Raw genomic sequence first — 18389 nt, 5'->3', positions numbered from 1 at the left:
CTCCCGTAATACCTAATCGTAGACGTAGATGGCTGTGGCCTCTGACGTCAGACCAATAGAAGGACGTTCAAGAGCCTCCTAAGATATTTGAATTTTATAGCATTTTCAAAGCGCCGTAATTAGCGTACGGGTTAAAAATATTTGTTTTTTTCGCATGCAAGCGTTTTAAGATCATGTTACCTTATGTTTTTTAATATTATTTTAATATTTAAAAATTTATGCAAGTTCTCTATTTATGGTGCGTCTCTGTCGCACTTACACATATACGTACTGATGCAAAAAGTGCCCGACTTCACATTTATTAAAATTTTATAATTTATTATTAACATATTTTATCTTAATGATTTATTTATTTATTCAATTAATTATTGCCAATGTGCTAATTAAATACGCCAATAAAAACAAACGGTCGAAATTGAAATAAACACCGATAACTCATCAGAATCTTGAAATTGAATGTTTAAACTTCAATTTAGGCACTTGACAACCGCAAAGATAATAATGTACACTGAATTTTCAAGCTTCAAAAATGCTTATTTTCGCATTTGTCAGATTATAAATCGTTTAAAACTTGAAATCTGTCAAGTTTTGAGAAAAATGACAGAAAATCCTTTTTGTTTAAGATGATCAAAAAATGCTAAAACCATATTTTCGGGAGCAAAAAAGGTGATGTTTTGGATTTATTAAAAAACTGTTAAATACAATCTCCGCCTAAAAATTTCGCACTGAACCCTTCTGATTTGTTTACCGAATTGGAACAACCAGACAGGTAGTGTTAACTCCGGACCCCGGAAGTGTCATAGGTTTTCGAAACGGACCCTCAGGAAATATAATTGGTGACCCCTGTCCTAGAGTAAAAATGGACTGAATTATTGAAGTCTCAGCCGTGAAATCTCTCTAAACTGCCCTGTTTCTATTTTAGAAACTTAATTGCTGAAAGTATTCATTTATAATTACCTCTGCTTGTTTTGGTAAATATTTTGATTAAACTAACTTGCCGAAAATCAAAATGCGTTGTTTCTTTCAGATGGCCCCCGCAATTGGTATTGATTTAGGAACAACATACTCCTGTGTAGGAGTTTTCCAGCATGGCAAAGTTGAAATTATTGTCAACGATCATGGTAACAGAACCACACCATCATATATCGCCTTCACAGACACAGAATGTCTCATTGGAGATTCTGCCAAAGACAAGGTAGACATAAACCCCAGTAACACAATTTTTGGTAAATTTAAAACTTTTGTTCATTTAAAAGATCATATTGTTACAGTTATTTTTAATCAGTTTTTCTAAAGCAACAAACAATGCATATTTGACAGTGGCGTATCTACGGGTAGAGAAATTTAGGAGGTTTATCTTTTTTATGTCTTTTGGTTGGTGTTTCATTGGAAGTTCTCCCCTAAGGCAAATTTCCCCTCCCAACGCAAATGTCTAGATCCGCCACTGATAGTACTGATACTTGATAACAACTTGATAGAACTATTCAACAATTCAATAGACTTTTTTACATCGAGTTAGAATCCCAACTCTGGGATTCTATTCTAACTCGATGCCTTTTCATCTTGTGACGCATGCGCATGACATGAGCGCATGAGCCACTGTGTCTTTCGTACTGTTTTGATTAACAATTGAGAGGTTGGGCATAGGTTAGGTTTAGGTTTGTCAGAGATATTTTTCTTTATCTTTTACTACTTTACTATAGGAGACGCGAGTGAACCGTGAGAATGTATATAATAAAATAAACTGTATGTATAAGAAAATCGGCATTTTTAAAGTGCCGATAAGATCATGAATCCTCACAACACAAAACTAGGTTTACCCATTAGATTTAATGTTCTTCTTTTTCTTCTTCTTTTTGTATAGACATGACTCTGTCTGTTTTTCAATGTGCCTCTAGTAAGTTGTCGTTCCATCGTTTTCGTGGTCTTCCCACTGATGGTCTTCCTATTGGGGAACCACCTCTCGCTGTCCTGACTACCTTATTTGTTGCCATTCGGCTTATGTGGTCATTCCATTCTATTTTTCTGTTTCTTACCCAGTTATTAATGTTATCCACCTTGCATCTCCGTCGTAAATCTGTACTTCTAGCTCTGTCCCATAGAGGGTTTTCATCTCCGCTGTTTCGAGCAATCTTTTTGTCCTCTATGTGTCGGGTCGTGTTTCTGCCGCGTTTGTCATTATTGGTCTGATGACTGTTATGTAAATTCTACCTTTCATTTCTTTTCCGATATTTTTATTTCTCCATATTGTGTCATTCAGGCAACCTGCGGCTCTGTTGGATCTATTCACTTGATCTTCCACTTCTGTTTCGAGTTTTCCATAGCTAGATAGTGTGATGCCTAGGTATTTAAACTCCATCACTTGTTCTATTATCTGACCGTCCAGCTCCAATTTACATCTTATTGGATCTGCTGTTATAACCATGCATTTTGTCTTTTTTGAGGAAATTAACATGTTAAATGTTCTGGCGATTATGTTGAATTGATGCAGCATACGTTATAAATCATCTTCACTTTGAGAAATTAGTATTGCATAGTCCGCATAGCAGATTATTTTAAGTTGTTTTTCTCCCATTTGGTATCCTTTTTTGGTTCTTACTTTTTTATTATTTCGTCCATGATCAGGTTGAACAATAAAGGACTCAATAAATCCCCCTGTCTTATCCTATTGCCGGCTTCAATTGGGTCAGTTACTTCATCTTCCACTTTTACTTTTATTCTGTTGTTCTGGTAGATATCTTCGATCGTTTTAATTATTCCTAGAGGTACCTCTCTCGAGTATAATAAGTGGATAACGTCCCTTAATGTGACCCTGTCAAATGCTTTCTTAAGGTCCACGAAACATAAATATGCCGGTTTCTTGTATTCTAACGATTTCTCTTGAACTCGCCTCATTATAAATATAGCGTCAGTGCATGACCTTCCCTATATTTAATGTTCTCAGAAGATATTATGTCTTCGGATGGATGTTGATAACTTTAGGTAAAGTTCTTTCACAATATTAGTATTTAATTTATGCAGAATTTAAGAGAATCCCGCTGATAAAGTCGAAGCCATAAAGGGACTTGCCTCTTAAGGTAAATAGTGAAAAGGGCCGGCTTAAGAAATTTTATCTGATCTGATGATATGTACTTACAGTTGACTTGGCTATAAGCCGGTCCTGGCAGCTTGGGTATCTGTGATGATCATACAACAATAGAGTATTTACAAGTATTATCCAGTTTTACAGCTGTTATTAAAATAACTTATATAATGAGACACTATATTTGTGGATACAGTATACACTCATTGAAATTTATATTATAAACGATATTTAAGAACTAGACTAAACACACATAATAGCAGCATTCATATAAAAGTGTGTAGGTAAATAAGTAATTTCCTAAAATTTTATATCTGATGCTGGTGTTGTCAGTTCTTCAGTGATTTTTGATACATGTTCTAATTAAATTTAAATATAATGGAAAATTAAAAAAAAGTCGACTATCTTCCACATCAGAACAGAACATTCAGAATTAAACTCTAGCGAAATCTTATCATTTATTTTTCCCAATACATATCACAAATTATCTGCTGATTTTATGTGGCGTCACTATCCCCAACTCCCGACAAATTTGAAGAGCGCTATTCTTATTCATGAGCGAGCGAGATCCGACACGATTGTTTTCCGCGCGACTAGGGCACAGTACTAGGGCTCGCAAAACAGCCGACATTTATTGTCGTCGCCAACAAAAAATCGGTGTCGGATAAATGTAAATAGCTCCATATAAAATGCTCTGCTACTGGCACCTCCGATTAAAATACGGATCCGACACACGACAAGTGTGAACGGACTGTAAGAGATATTTCGAGATTTGTCGATGACTTCTCGAACATTCTACATTAAGTGAGGATATACTCTAAGTTGTGTTTTTATCTATATAGGTGCTAAACGTCTAATTGGACGTCGCTTTGATGACGGTGCTGTACAGTCTGACATGAAACATTGGCCTTTTGAAGTAGTAAATCATGCCGGTAAACCAAAAATTAAAGTTACCCACAAGGGCAAAGAGAAATCCTTCTCTCCAGAAGAAGTCAGTTCCATGGTCCTTACAAAAATGAAAGAAATAGCAGAAGCATACCTAGGGAAGAACGTCACAAATGCTGTCATCACAGTACCTGTTTATTTCAATGAGTCACAACGTCAAGCTACTAAATATGCTGGACACCTTGCTGGACTTCAGGTACCTATGTTTATTTTTATAAAGGTTCAGTTATAGTTGTTCCATTATATCTTTGTACAAACGTCATGATTCATTTGCAAACAAATGTACTGTCAATGAAATAATTAGGAAAAGGCTATTATCGGTGAACGTATTTTATAAACTTATATTGTACATTTATCAATAATTATGTTATAATATCTAATCTATCTAACTTATACTATAAGCAGCGAGCATAAGTAAGCGTTAACGAACAGCTGTCAGAGGAAATTGAAATTAGATGTGGGGTGAGACAGGGATGCGTATTGTCGCCAGTTCTCTTTAATGCCTACTCGGAAGAGATCCTAAAAGGATAGATCTTGAGGGTGAAAGAGCTGGAATAAAGGTGAACGGAGTTACGATTAGCAACATTAGATAGGCGGATGACACTGTCGTCTTAGCCGCAAATATTGAAGATCTTCAGAGACTGGTTAACAGAATAGCGATATATATATATATATATATATATATATATATATATATATATATATATTGCATTTGCGTCCCTCGTGGCTTCCGTATAGTTTTGACTCTTCGTGACTTCCGATCAATATACATCGTGTATATTAACAAGATTAATTTCATACAGTTAGCGCTCGCTTTGGCATCCGTTATACTGGCAACAATGTACTTATGGTATCAAGTAAAATATTTAACCTTGGTTGTGTTTACGTGAGAATTTAGTTGAAGAACCCAGACAAATTCTATTTATAACTTTTGCCAACTAGGTGGTTTGCTCGGATATACGATAAGGATTTGCTGTAAATTCTTTGTTTTCGTTTTTATACTCTTATCAGGTTAGAAAAACTTATTATTTCTTGGGTGTAGTTATGAATAATGTATTTTCTAGACTTTAAAATTTTCTATTTATTTTGATGGAAGAAGATTATGGATTTCGGAAGATTTCGATGGAATAAGTTATAATGTAATATACCTAACAATACCACTATATACCCTTGACAAATGTTTTTTTTTTTGAGTTAATAATTGTTTGATGAGCCTTTCGATAGGTTAGGTTTATTCTTAAATTTAATTTTGATAAATTATCGGTGTTGTTTCTCTCTCTCTCTCTCTCTCTCTCTCTCTTTCTCTCTCTCTCTCTTTCTATCTCTCCCTATCTTTCTCTCCCTGTAATACTTTCCCTTATTATGAAGTATTGGGCGCTCTTGCGTTTCTTAGCCAAAAATCAAAGATGGCTGATTCGCAGGATTAGCGCATCCTTTTCTGTTTTATTCTTTCGAAATTTGCTATACAAGTATTTTCCATTGCTCTCTGTTTGACTTCTCTCCATCTCAACGCCAATTCTTACATGATCTCTTGTTACAGTTCTTCTCCAGCTATTAATATTTTGATTTTGGTTAATTCTGATATATCGCGTGTGTTCCAGATTTTACTTAAGAGGAAACAGTAGCGATCAACAGGTAGCGAAAACGCGTTCCAAGATTGCGGCTGTAATTTTGAATATTTTTTCGAAATATTTGGCACACGTATTCGTAATATAATAAAGAATGACGGTACAGAGCCAATTTGAAAAATATATTAATATGTGGAAATTACTCGGTTATTAAATACAATATTAAAAAAACGAGCCTGTACCGCCATTAAGAAGAACAAAAAATACACTTTCTTCAAATAAACTTTTTTATCCGATGCCTAGATTTTGTGTAATTTTGGAACTACTAAAATTTTTTATTTCATTAGTAGTTCCTAAATGACACAAAATCTAGGCATTGGATAAAAAAGTTTATTTGAAGAAAGTGTATTTTTTTGTTCTTCTTAATGGCGGTACAGGCTCGTTTTTTTAATATTGTATTTAATTACAGAGTAATTTCCACATATTAATATATTTTTCAAATTGGGCTCTGTACCGCCATTCGATATTATATTACGAATACGTGTGCCAAATATCTCGAAAAAATATTCAAAATTACAGCCGCAATCTTGGAACGCGTTTTGGCTACCTGTTGATCGCTACTGTATCACCTTAATGCATTATATGATTATATAATGAGTGCATATTGTGCCTTTACTATCTTTTTTTCTACATCTGCTCTACTAGCGCCTTTTTTCCATAATCGATCCCAGATATGTAAAGTTAGCTATCTCCTGTATTTGTCTTCCTTGTATTTTAATTTTAGTTTCTTGGTTGCTGTTTTTTTTTTAAGTTTGGTTTTTTTGTCTTTATCTTCAGACCCATTATCTTGGAGTATTTTGCAAGCTTGTCGATCTTCTTTTGCTTATGGCTACTATGTTCGGTTAGGGGACAAATGCCATCTGCGAACTACAAATCGTCCAACTAGTTATGCAATTTCTATCTAATACCTGTTTTATTACCACTTATTTTCTGCATGATCCAGTCCGTTATTATTATAAATATTGTCGGTGTTATTGCTCGCCAATTCTCGCATTTATTGAAATCGCCCTTTTTTGGTATCTTAATAGTTAAACCCACGTTCCATTTCTGTGGGAGCTCCTGGTCGGCCTATATCTTGTTAAAGAGTTTGTGTAACATTTCTACTGATTCGTTTGCGTCCGCCTTTATTAAATCTATCGGTAGTTTGTCGCTTTCAGCGGCTTTGCCATTTTTTTAGTTGATTTAGTGTGTTTTGTATTTCTTCTTTCGTAATTTCAACTGTTCTAATGTTTATTTCCTGTATTACATTATCTCCGTCTATATCTGGTGTTTGGAGTATATTTCCTCGCTGTGTTCTTTTCATCTTTGTATTATTTTATGTTCTGATTTAATTATATTATTTCCTTGTTTATCTTTGATTTGTTTATTACTGTTTAGTGTTTTCCCTGTCAAATTTCGGATGATATTGTACTGTATTTTCAGGTCGTTTTCTTGCGCAACTTTTTCTGACATTTTTACCATATGATTTACGTAGTATCTTTTGTCTTTTCTGGCTTGATTTTTAACCGCTATATTTTTCTTTGTATTTCCTTTCTACTGCTTTTCCTTCTTCGGTTGCTTCTTTTTGTAACATTTTTTCTTTAAGTTTCTTTCTTTCTTCTCTTAGTTGCAATAGTCCAGAAAAATAAGGTTTTTGTCAGGACACTTGCCAGCCAGGTTGCAAATGGTTTTTTTGGAGATATACCTATTACATTATAAATACAACCATGCCCGTCACAATTCGGACGAGAATTTTAGTCATTAACAAATAAGTGTCAAACATGACAGTTTTTTCGTTTAAATGGCTACAGGTAAAGATAACGTAATTAAATATCATACTTAGATTATTCATCTTTTAGTAGATAAGCAAAGGTTTAAAATGGAAGTTTTTGAGTTTTGTTCTGATTATTTGTGATTTCAGAAATTGCAAAATAAAACTAAATTTCGAAAATAAAGAAATTGCTATAACTTTTGCAAAAATGAACTTAAGACTTTGATATTGCATGAAATGTTGAGTCAAACAGTCCACATAATGCACAAAAAATTGCAAGACGATTTGTCAATTAGTTTAAATTGCATTCGATTTGTTTATCACAACGAGCTTTTTTTGCAATGTTGTTCAGAAAATAATAATGATACAGTAATTCTGTGGAAACCACAGGAAAGAAGAATACTTACATTTTCAACTTATTTAAAAAATCAATAAAAAGTCATATTTACCATTCTGAAAACATTTTACGAAAGTAGAATCATTTTTGGCTTATAAAGAATTTGAATAACCATATTAACTTATTGACTAAATCTGCGTTGGGATTTGAAAAGCTGATATTTTTACACGAATTTTCAAAAAAAAACTTTTCGCCTAGGTTAATTACGAGGAAATTTAGCCACTTTTATTACTTATTTAATTTACAGTTACTTCTATATACATAAAATTCTCCTGTAACAGTGTTAGTTATCATATTCCTCCGAAACGGCTTGACCGATTTTTATGAAATTTTACACATATATTCTGTAGGACTGAAAATAGATTGTAATCTATTATTTATACCTATAAGTTATAAGGGGGGTTACCCTCTGCCACTTTTTTATTGTTTTAGAAAACATTGTCTACCTTAATTTTATAGTGTGTACCATTAAAACTATATATACAACCCTTAATTTTCACCCTTCTATCACCAAGACCCTATTTTTTAATACCCTATTTATTTACATCTATAAAATTTTCCTGTCGTAGTGTTAGTTACCATAATCCTCCGATACCGCTTGAACGATTTTTATGAAATTATATAGGTATACTCGAAGGTCTTAGAATCATAATTATCGGCCCCATAACGTTTTGTATTAAGCGCAACATATCTTTGAAAAATAAATTTCATTTTTTGAGTGCACGGATTTTAATAATTCCCCTCCACCGACCATGAGTCGAATTCTGTGGAGTTATTTTTAAAGATATATTAACCACTCTGTTCAAGTTTACTCAATCTTTTAGATATAAACTGTATACATGCCTTGAACTTCAAAATAGTGCTAGTTAGCTTTCTTAATTGTTAGGAACAAACTAGCTGTGAATTAAATAAAAAAAGTAGCTAACTTTGACCGTAATTAACCAAGGTGAAAGTTTTTTTACATTTATGTAAAAGTACACATCGAAAACAATGTGATAACTACACTGTATTTACTACAGGGGTATTTCCTGTACACCAACAATCAGCAAAATATACGGAAGAACCTTAAAAAACCGAATAGAAGACGAATACAAGAAAATGGAAGCAGAAGAACAAGCAGGATTTAGATCTGGAAGATCTCACTTGATCACCTTTTTGCAATCGCACAAGTCATGGAAAAGAAAACAGCGATTAACCAAGAGATTCATTTCGTATATTATATTGATCTGAAAAAGGCATACGACAGTGTACCTTCGGTAAAGTTATGGGAGGCAATGGAGGATACAAATATAAACATGTGAAAACGAAATGTGAAAAGTGAAAACTACCCCTAACTGTAAAAAATTATAAAACAACATTTCTAACTTTAATAATGTCTACATTTGGTTTTTATTAGGTACATAATGATTGTTGTATGCTTTAAGATATACTTAAAACCACCCTTGTTAGAGCTATATATAAAAAATTTACTTATCCTAAAAGAATCATTTCAGCTTGCATCGATTTACATAAAAATTTGGGATTAGGATCATATCACCCTGTACTTCATATTCTATATCATGCTTAAGGGCGTTGATTATTTTAGGGGTGTAACCTACCCATAGGCGCCCATACACACGGGCAGGGGGGGGCCGTGCCCCCCCCCCCTAGCTTTTCGGGAAAGAAAAAAATTAAATTTATATTACATAAACGTATTTTTGTCAAAACAATATTGGATAATTTTGAGAGATAAATTGCAAACAACATATTTATTAATAAAAAAAATTCACATATTGGGTAGTTATTAATAGTTTAACAGAAAATCTTTGTGTCTGCGACAGTGGTCTGTATGGAATGTGCATAATACACATTTCCCACAATCACGGTATGCTACTAACGAAAACATTGAAAGAGATTAGAGGCGTGGGAAACATATACACTGTAATTGACACCCAAAATTACAAATTAAATGAATCATTTATAATACTGCAAAAAAAACCATATCAGCAAGAAATCCGATCTCTGATCGATAATCACTAATGAGCCATTTGTCTTTAACAACTGGTATAAAATAGTAATTATATTTTATATTTTGAAAAAATTCATACTGAAAAATAATTTTTAAAATTTATTGAGCATAGTCAAATTTTAGTTTGCAAAAGTATTTTTTTAGTAAGTAGATTATTTTTAAAGTGTTCATTATGATGAACAGAACAATTTTATTTAAATGAAAAACAGGCGATCTTTCATGATGCATGAGTGTTATATACAGGGTGTCCCAAAAGTAGCGGAAAGGCCGAATAATTCGCGAAATGAACATCGGATCGAACAACTGAAAAATACATGTTCAATAATTTTCAAAAGTCTATGCGATGACACTAAACAGGTCCACCACTTCAACCCCTGGGTGTGGAGCGGGGGTAACCTTAAAATCTTAAATGGAACCCCTAATTTTTGTTGCAGATTTGGATTTTCGTTGTAAAAATAAGCAAATTTTATTCGAGCCATTTTGCGAATTGTGGATAGATAGCGCTATAATCGGAAAAAACGGTATATCGTGATACCACAGCAAAATTATAGGAACGGTCTAATATCTCGAGAAATATACTTCCAAATAAAAACTAAAAAACACGTGTTTAATATTTTTCAAAAATCTATAGAATGACACCAAACAGGATTTTTCATTCCACACTCCGGAGGTGGGGTGAAAGTTAACTTTAAAATCTTAAATAGGAACCCCCGTTTTTTCTTGCAGATTGAGTTTCCTCCTCAAAAAATAAGTAACATTTATTCGAACTTTTTTAGAATTGTTGACTTGACGGATGGCGCTATATTCGGAAAATGCGATTTATTTGCGCCATCTATCAACAATTCTAAAAATGTTTGGAATATGTGTGCCTTATTTTTCATAAGGATTCTATATCTGCAAAAATAAAGGGGGCTCCTTTTTAAGATTTTAAAGTAAAAACTTGGTTCGACACATACTCATGGTTAGTCTGCTCGCCAAAGTTGAAGGGAAGGCTTTGCAAGCATTGTATTCTTTTCAAACGGGTTTTAAAGAGAGGCCCAACTTTTGTGGTACCCATGACATTTCCATTTAAAAACTTGGTCTAGTGTTTAAATGTATGAATAATTCCTCACAACAGGGTTCAAACTAGGTTTCTTAGGTGGTTTAAACTACAGTAGACTCCCTCTATAACGAGAACTGAAATGGTGAATTAATTATCTCGTTATAAGCGGATCTAGTTATATCAAACAATAATAATAATGAAATTTTTTGATGCCTCTTACGTAGTTTATTATGTGTCGATGGTCAACCTGAACAGTGAACAATGAGACTTCGCCGCCATAGATTGTAAATTTCCTATAGTATTCAATATCGGTCGATAAACAGGCAGATGTTTATTACAGGTGGCCGAGTTTATTATAGCACTGGCCTCGATAATAAGACAGACGTTGGGCATTTCTATGTACAGGTAGTTAAGGCATTTTTATTTATTTATGACCATTACAACGCTAAAAACAGGTAAAGACAAGTATTCTTCGATTTAAATTTTCCTCGTTATAACCAAATATGCCTCGTTATAGAGCGTTATAGTTCAATAGGGATTTCATGGGACACCTAATGTACCTCGTTATAAGCGAAACCTCGTTATATCTGTGTTCGTTATAGAGAGAGTCTACTGTATATATTGTCATCCGAAATATACAAAATGTAATGTGCAACATCTTCACGTTTGGCCCCCCCCTAAAAATTTTTATATGGGCGCCCTTGAACCTACCTCTTATTGACAAAAATTTTATAAAAACATTGTAAATTTTAATATGGGTAAACTTTGGTTTTGATGGGTTAAATAATGATTGTTTATACTTTAGGATAAAATATCATATTTCAACCCTTAAAAACCACCCTTAATAACATCACAATTTTTATAAGTAGATAATTTAATAGATCTATACAGAAAAAAAGTAGAATTAAAGAATTACAAAAACATTTATTTACACAAAAATACGAATTTACAAATATGTACAAATACAAATAATTTTTTAGTCATCTTCCAGTATATCAATCGATTCTGTGGTATTATACATACATTGAAAATTATCCATGAGCGGACTATTCGATATTTCAAAAAAAAATCGTTTTTTGAACATGGCTCCTTCATTTTTGACGATAAAAAGTTTTTTCAATAATAATTCTGTAGGATTTTTGACGAGTTCTAAGACCGTGAAAACTAAATTCTGTAAGATCCCTTAGTTTTTAATTGGGGTGAGTTTAAAAGACTCGAATAAGGGGGTGTTTGCTCGTAAATAGAGGCTTTAAATAGCTATAGTATCTCGCTAACTGTTCACTGCAATGAAAATCTATGCACAAGAGAATTTTACTTATTAAATAATAAGCGAAAATTTAGTAGTCCAAAATTTTTTTCGTATCTCCAGTATTTTCGGAGATATTTTGAAATAAAAGGTGACAAATAGGAAATTGCAAAAAATCAATTTTTCTTCAAGTCAAATTTTTCTAAAATTAGGCCTTTTAAATAGGTCAAACTTCTTGGGTGTATTGATAATACGAATATAAAGGGAATTACAGAAAGGTGAAGACCAATTTTTAATCAGTAGGGTAGTTAGGGGGTTGTTTTCACTGATGATTTTTTCATAGAGAATAGCAGGTACAAACCTTTTTTTGATCACAAGTCGCTTAATTGTCATTCTAGGAGGTTCATATTACTATTTTTTGATAGGTCTAACAGTATACCTACTTAAAAATATTATTTAAGTTTAATTTAATTTGTGTTACTAAAAGATGCATTTTTGATATATACAGTTTTTTTGATTAAATGCATATTTTTCGAGGTATTCTCAAAAAACCATCTAAAAAAGTCGATTTTTTCGTCGAAAGACTGTTACTTTCAAGCGCGATTAACTCGAAAAATACTAGATTTACGAAGAAAATGTAAAAAACATTTTTTTTAGAATTCATTTTTACATCGATTTACATGGTTAAAATATAATAAAACATTCCCGTCTCCGAGATGGGGTGGCAACCACCCCAAGCTTTTAGCGTACAGCCGCATGATATAGAAAATGATCCTTGGACTATTCCCTACCTTCTGTGAAAATTTCAAGTAAATCCATGCTGGACGAAAAAATTGCGAGCCAAAATGCTTCATTTTCTCGACTATAGAAGGAGGAGAAACAATCAGTAAATGTAACGAATATAAATACCTGGGTATGAAAATCACGAATGATGGAACACTGGACGGAGCCATTAAAGAACGAAATACTCAGGGCAGGAAAGCAATTAGGCTCCTAAACTCAGTAATCTGGGACAAGCAGATAAACAACCAAAACAAGAAAAAAATGTATAACGCCGTCGTGAAAAGCATTATAACATACAGTTGCGAAGTATGGCATATGAAGCAAAAATCAAAACAAATGTTAGATGTCACTGAAATGGATTTCTGGAGCAGAGCTGCAGGAATATCAAGAAGAGAACATGTCACCAATGAACGGATACGAGAAATAATGAAGGTCACAGATACACATAAAATAAATGACGAAATCAACGAAATACAACTACGATGGTTTGGTCACGTACAAAGAATGCATGAAGACAGAATCACAAAACAAGTGCAAAACTAGAAACCACAAGGTAGAAGAAGAAGAGGTAGACCGCGAAAAATTTGGCAGGCAGGAATAAACAAAGCCATGGATGAAAGAGGTCTGCAAGTAGATCAATGTGCGGACAGAGAGGAATGGAGAACGGGTATCGGAAGACGGAGAAGGTTATAAACCGATAATACAATAATAATGTAAAAGTACCAGGTTTTTAAATCTTAAAGTCTAGGGATGGTGCATGGCGGTTGTTGAACAAAAAACCGGGTTTCGGTTATACCGTTTTTTTTACTTACGGTTTAACCTGGCGGTTATAATCGGTCAAATAACCGGTTGTTCCAAAAACCGGTTTTCGTTTTTTTAATCAAAAGCAAATACTCAATAGGTTATAATGTTACATTTATATTGCACTTTAGTTTGCTCAATTTTCCTCCAGAAAAATTCCCCAACCAATTCAACCTATAAAAATTTTCCCAGGCGCTTTCAAATTACCCTAAAAATGGGCCAAAGTACCCCAATCTCTGATTCGTCGCTCGTTGTAGACGGCTTCGGCGTATATTGCGTTGTGAATAATTGGGATATTCTCAAAAATGATGATCCTACCGATCTACCGGAATGTCCCTTGGATCTATCAACTATCAAGTTTAGAAAAATATTCAAATGACTTATATTTTACTTAAAAATTAATTCGATAAACCAATTCATTATTTATGTACTTCTCTATTGCCATCAAAAAATTTCAGTAGGTAATATTTTTTAATACGTTTGTATAATACCTACCTTTTATTTCCTAATATTTAAAAATTACATATTGGAGATTCCTAATCGTATTTCGGTACATATTCACATTTCATACAAGAGTCTCAACTCTCAAGTACTCAAATATAAACAATTTTTTAGATGATAGTTGGAATATCGATTTCAAGCAGATCACTTACTTTTTTATGTAAATATATTAACATCTGAAACTATATACCTATTCCCAAAATTGTTTCATAAAAGCTGATGTGACAATTTCGTCCAGTTCTCTATTAGTAAATAAAAGTTGAATTACGGTTGTTTGGATTAATTACTTATTACTTCGCATATTATTTATAATACACATGATTGAGATCGAAGATAGATAGAAATTTCTTAATTTTTCTCTAAATAAATTTTTTTTCCACAGGTAACTTATTCGGTTTTTCGCCGGTTATTACTTTAAAAAGAAAAAACCGGTTATAACCGGGAAAAAAAACCGGTAAAACCGATAACCGGTTTTAGGTTATAACCGGTAGGTTTTTCCCATCCCTAAGTCGATTAATTTAGTTTGCAGCCAATACTTACAAAGTTATTCAAATTGTTTATAAGCCAAAAATGACTACTAAAATATTTTCGGAATGATAAAAATGACTTTATATTATTTTTTTAAAAACTTTGAAAACATAAGTATTCTTTTTTCATTCTGTTTCCACAAAATGGCTATATCATTATTATTTGATGAAGAAAGCATGCTTCATCATTGTAAAGAAAAGCTTTTTTTATAAACAAATTGAATAAAATGTAAACTAATTGACGAATCGACTTGAATTTTTTTGTGTATTATCTGGACTGGACATAGACTATTTGACCCAATATTTCATGTAATATCAGTCTTAAGTTTATTTTTGCAAAAGTTATAGCAAATTTTTTATTTTCGAAATTTAAGTTTTATTTTGCAACTTCCGAAGCAACAAATAATCGTACCAAAATTCAAAAACTGACATTTTTGACCCTTATTTGTTAATAACTAAAATTATCGTCCGAACTGTAACGGACATTTTTGTATTTATAATGTAATAGGTCTATAGTACCTATCCAAAAAATCCATTTGCAACCTGGCCGGTCAAGTGTTCCGAACGTATAATTTTGCCTTATTTCCCTGGAGAACAATGTGTCTCCGGTTATCCATTTTTATTCACTTTTTTTTTTCATCCCTATAATTTCGTTTGCAGTTTTTGCATAATGTCCTTGAAGTTCTTCCATATTTTTTCCACTGTTTTCTCATGTTGGGAAACTGCTGTTCGGTTTAATTTCAGTCTTTTTGTGAATTCGATTCTTGTGTTTTCTTGTTTAAGAGCTTCCACATTGTATCTTCTTCTTGTGTTTACTTTTCGGTTTTTGTCTTTGGCTAATTTCATCTTTATTTTGGCCCTTACTCGCATGTCTTTGATATGTTTAATTGCAGACCAAATATTTGACTTTTGTTTTCAACCAGTCGTATAAGATCAATCAGCTCTGATTGACTATTTGCAAGAAGGGATGTGCCATCTGCGAAACGTAGGTTGTCTATTTTATGATTATTTATTGAGATGCTTTTTTCCCATCCTTCAAGTGCTCCTCTCATAATATGCTCTTCATATATATTGAATAATCGTGGAGATAGTATACATCCCTGTCTGATACCCTGTTCTGGATGAAATTCGTTTGAAAGTGTGTCAAGCACTTTAACTGATCCAATAGTGTGTTCGAATAGTTCAGTTATAAGCGAAATAAGGTGTTGGGGTACGCCTACTTCTTTTAGTATAATAAGTGTCTCCACTTGACCCTGTAGAACGCCTAACGATAGTCTAAAAAGCATATGTACAGTGGAATATTGAATTCCCTAGATTTTTCGATTATCTGTCTTATATTCAACAGGTGTTCTCGAGTACCTCTACCTTTGGTAAATCCAGTTTGTTCTTGTGGAATTTCTCTTTGAAGGAATGTTTTTAGTCTCTCATTGATTATATGCAGTATTATTTTACTGGCATGTGATATAAGAGAAATAGTTCTATAATTGTAGCATTTACGGAAGCTGCCTTTTTTATGAATTGTTGTTATTGTAGATTTTGTCCAGTCTTCAAGCCATTGTTTAGAATGTCATAATTGCCATATTTGGTTACAGAGTAGATGAAGTAATTTTACGCCAGTTTCTTCTGTGGCTTTGAGTATTTCTGCTGTTATCATATCTGGACCTGGTGCTTTATTATATTTGCGCTTAATGATCGCTAGTCTTACTTTATTTTCAAGTATATCAGGTTCTTTTTCTACCTCATCAAAGATTTGGTTAATAGGTTCTTGGGGTTAATCATGTTTATATAGGTCCCTGCAATTCGATCTCCATGTCTCTGCTATATTTTCTCTGATTGTTCTCAGTGTTCGAGTGTTGTCTTCTATGGCCCAAGTTCTGGCTTTGAATTATTTTGTTAAGTAGCGTATTTTTCTAAATAGATCTCTCGGCTGATTATTCTGATCATGTCTCTCAATTTCTTTGCATATACTTTGATAGTACAGTTTTTTTCTGCCTTGCATCTTCGCTTTACTTTTTAATTGAGGTTTCTTAAACTAGGGTTTTCCCTTTCACTATGCATACCACTTTGACAAAGATTTCTTCTATTCTCAATGATCTGAAAGGTTTCATCTGTTATCCAGTGTTTCCGTTTCACAGGAGTATTTATCTTTGGATGATCAGTTGGTGTTGTTACACAATGTTTAAAAGTCTCCCATATTTCTTGTGATGTTCCGTTACGAATAGAGGGCATTATTTTATGTACTTCCTGGAGAAGTTCGTCCTGCTTTTTTTAGTTCTACCTAATGATCTATCTGATTCTATCTATGATACAGGTGGTGACATTATAATTGATATATTATAGTATGAGAATAGAAAAATTATATTATTAAAAATATTGTAATAAAAAATTCTATCTATATATCTATAAGCGAGGTTCCTACAGCCTCTGCTACTTCTCGCATTTCGACCGCTATCTTTTTCTGTCCATCCATTCGTCTTCTTTGATGGCTTTATCTCTCATGATGTATTCTACATGTTCTTCCCAGGTAACTAAAGGCCTTTCCCTTCTTCTTCTTTGTTGTGGTATGCAATTTAAAGCTTTCTTTGGCCATTTATCTTCATTCATTCGTTTGACGTGACCATACCACACTAGTTGTCTCGTTTTAATTCTATCTACACTGAAATCTACAGTTTTTGTCCTCCTTCCTGATGCGATCTTTTATATACCACACGCTCTCCTTAGATAATATATTTCTACTACCTACTTCTATTCTCTTTTTATCTTTTTTGCGATCTGCCAAACTTCTGCTTCATAAGTCAAAATAGGCTCTACCAAGGTACGATAGATTGTTGTTGTTTGTCTTATCTCTTTAGACCATAGTAGAGAGCTTAGAATGTTTACCGCTATTTTGCCCTGCTGTGTTCTGTTTTCGATGTCTCTTTTGCCTTCTTTAGATAATATAGATTCAAATTATTTATATTCTTTAAATGTATTTGTGGTTCTAATTCCTAAATCTGGATCTTCTAATAAAGAATTAAGAATTAAATTCTAACACTTCTATAATATGTTACAATTGAGCAATTAGACCACCAGTTTCGGCAACTGGTTATGATAAATTCATCAATTTTAATGAACATACTTTTCATTTGTTTTTATTTTTGCAGTAAGAAATAAACTGTTAATTATACAAAGAGAATATCATTAATCTGTCACAATAATTGTTTTAAAATACTACAATAATCATTTATAAAAATATCCGAAGTTTCAATACCAACATTTGAGGTGGCAACAGCGTAGTAGAAGCCATGAGGACATAAACTGAAATATACGGATTCCGCGACAACCTTAAAATGAATAAATATATATTTGGACGTCATCAAAACCGTTAAAGTGATTTTATATATACAGCAAGCGAACGTGGCGCGCCTGACGGCAACTGCCCCAAGTAATGTGTATATTATTATACAGATAACGTGTCTGAGGACATCCGGCCAATATTTTGTTCAGGCAGTGTAGGAAGTGGTACCTTTCACCTGCGATAAATTTTAGAGAAAATCCTCGTGGCAACCGTATATCGGAGTCCACGAAGACCTGGACGCCACGAGAGACTACAGTTTAACATGGGGGGACGTCATGAGATGCTAAATATATATATATATATATATATATATATATATATATATATATATATATATATATA

At 33.1% G+C, this 18389-nt stretch overlaps 1 pseudogene; it reads left to right on the top strand.

The window, feature by feature from the left end:
• The window catches only part of LOC126886998 (heat shock 70 kDa protein cognate 4-like), a 45254-nt pseudogene that overhangs the window by 11072 nt on the left and 15793 nt on the right, over positions 1 to 18389 (top strand).

Source organism: Diabrotica virgifera, chromosome 6 (genome assembly GCF_917563875.1).
Source record: "Diabrotica virgifera virgifera chromosome 6, PGI_DIABVI_V3a".
Lineage (NCBI taxonomy): Eukaryota > Metazoa > Arthropoda > Insecta > Coleoptera > Chrysomelidae > Diabrotica > Diabrotica virgifera.
The sequence above is the reverse complement of the archived record's forward strand: the minus strand, read 5'-3'. Positions and strand labels throughout refer to the sequence as shown.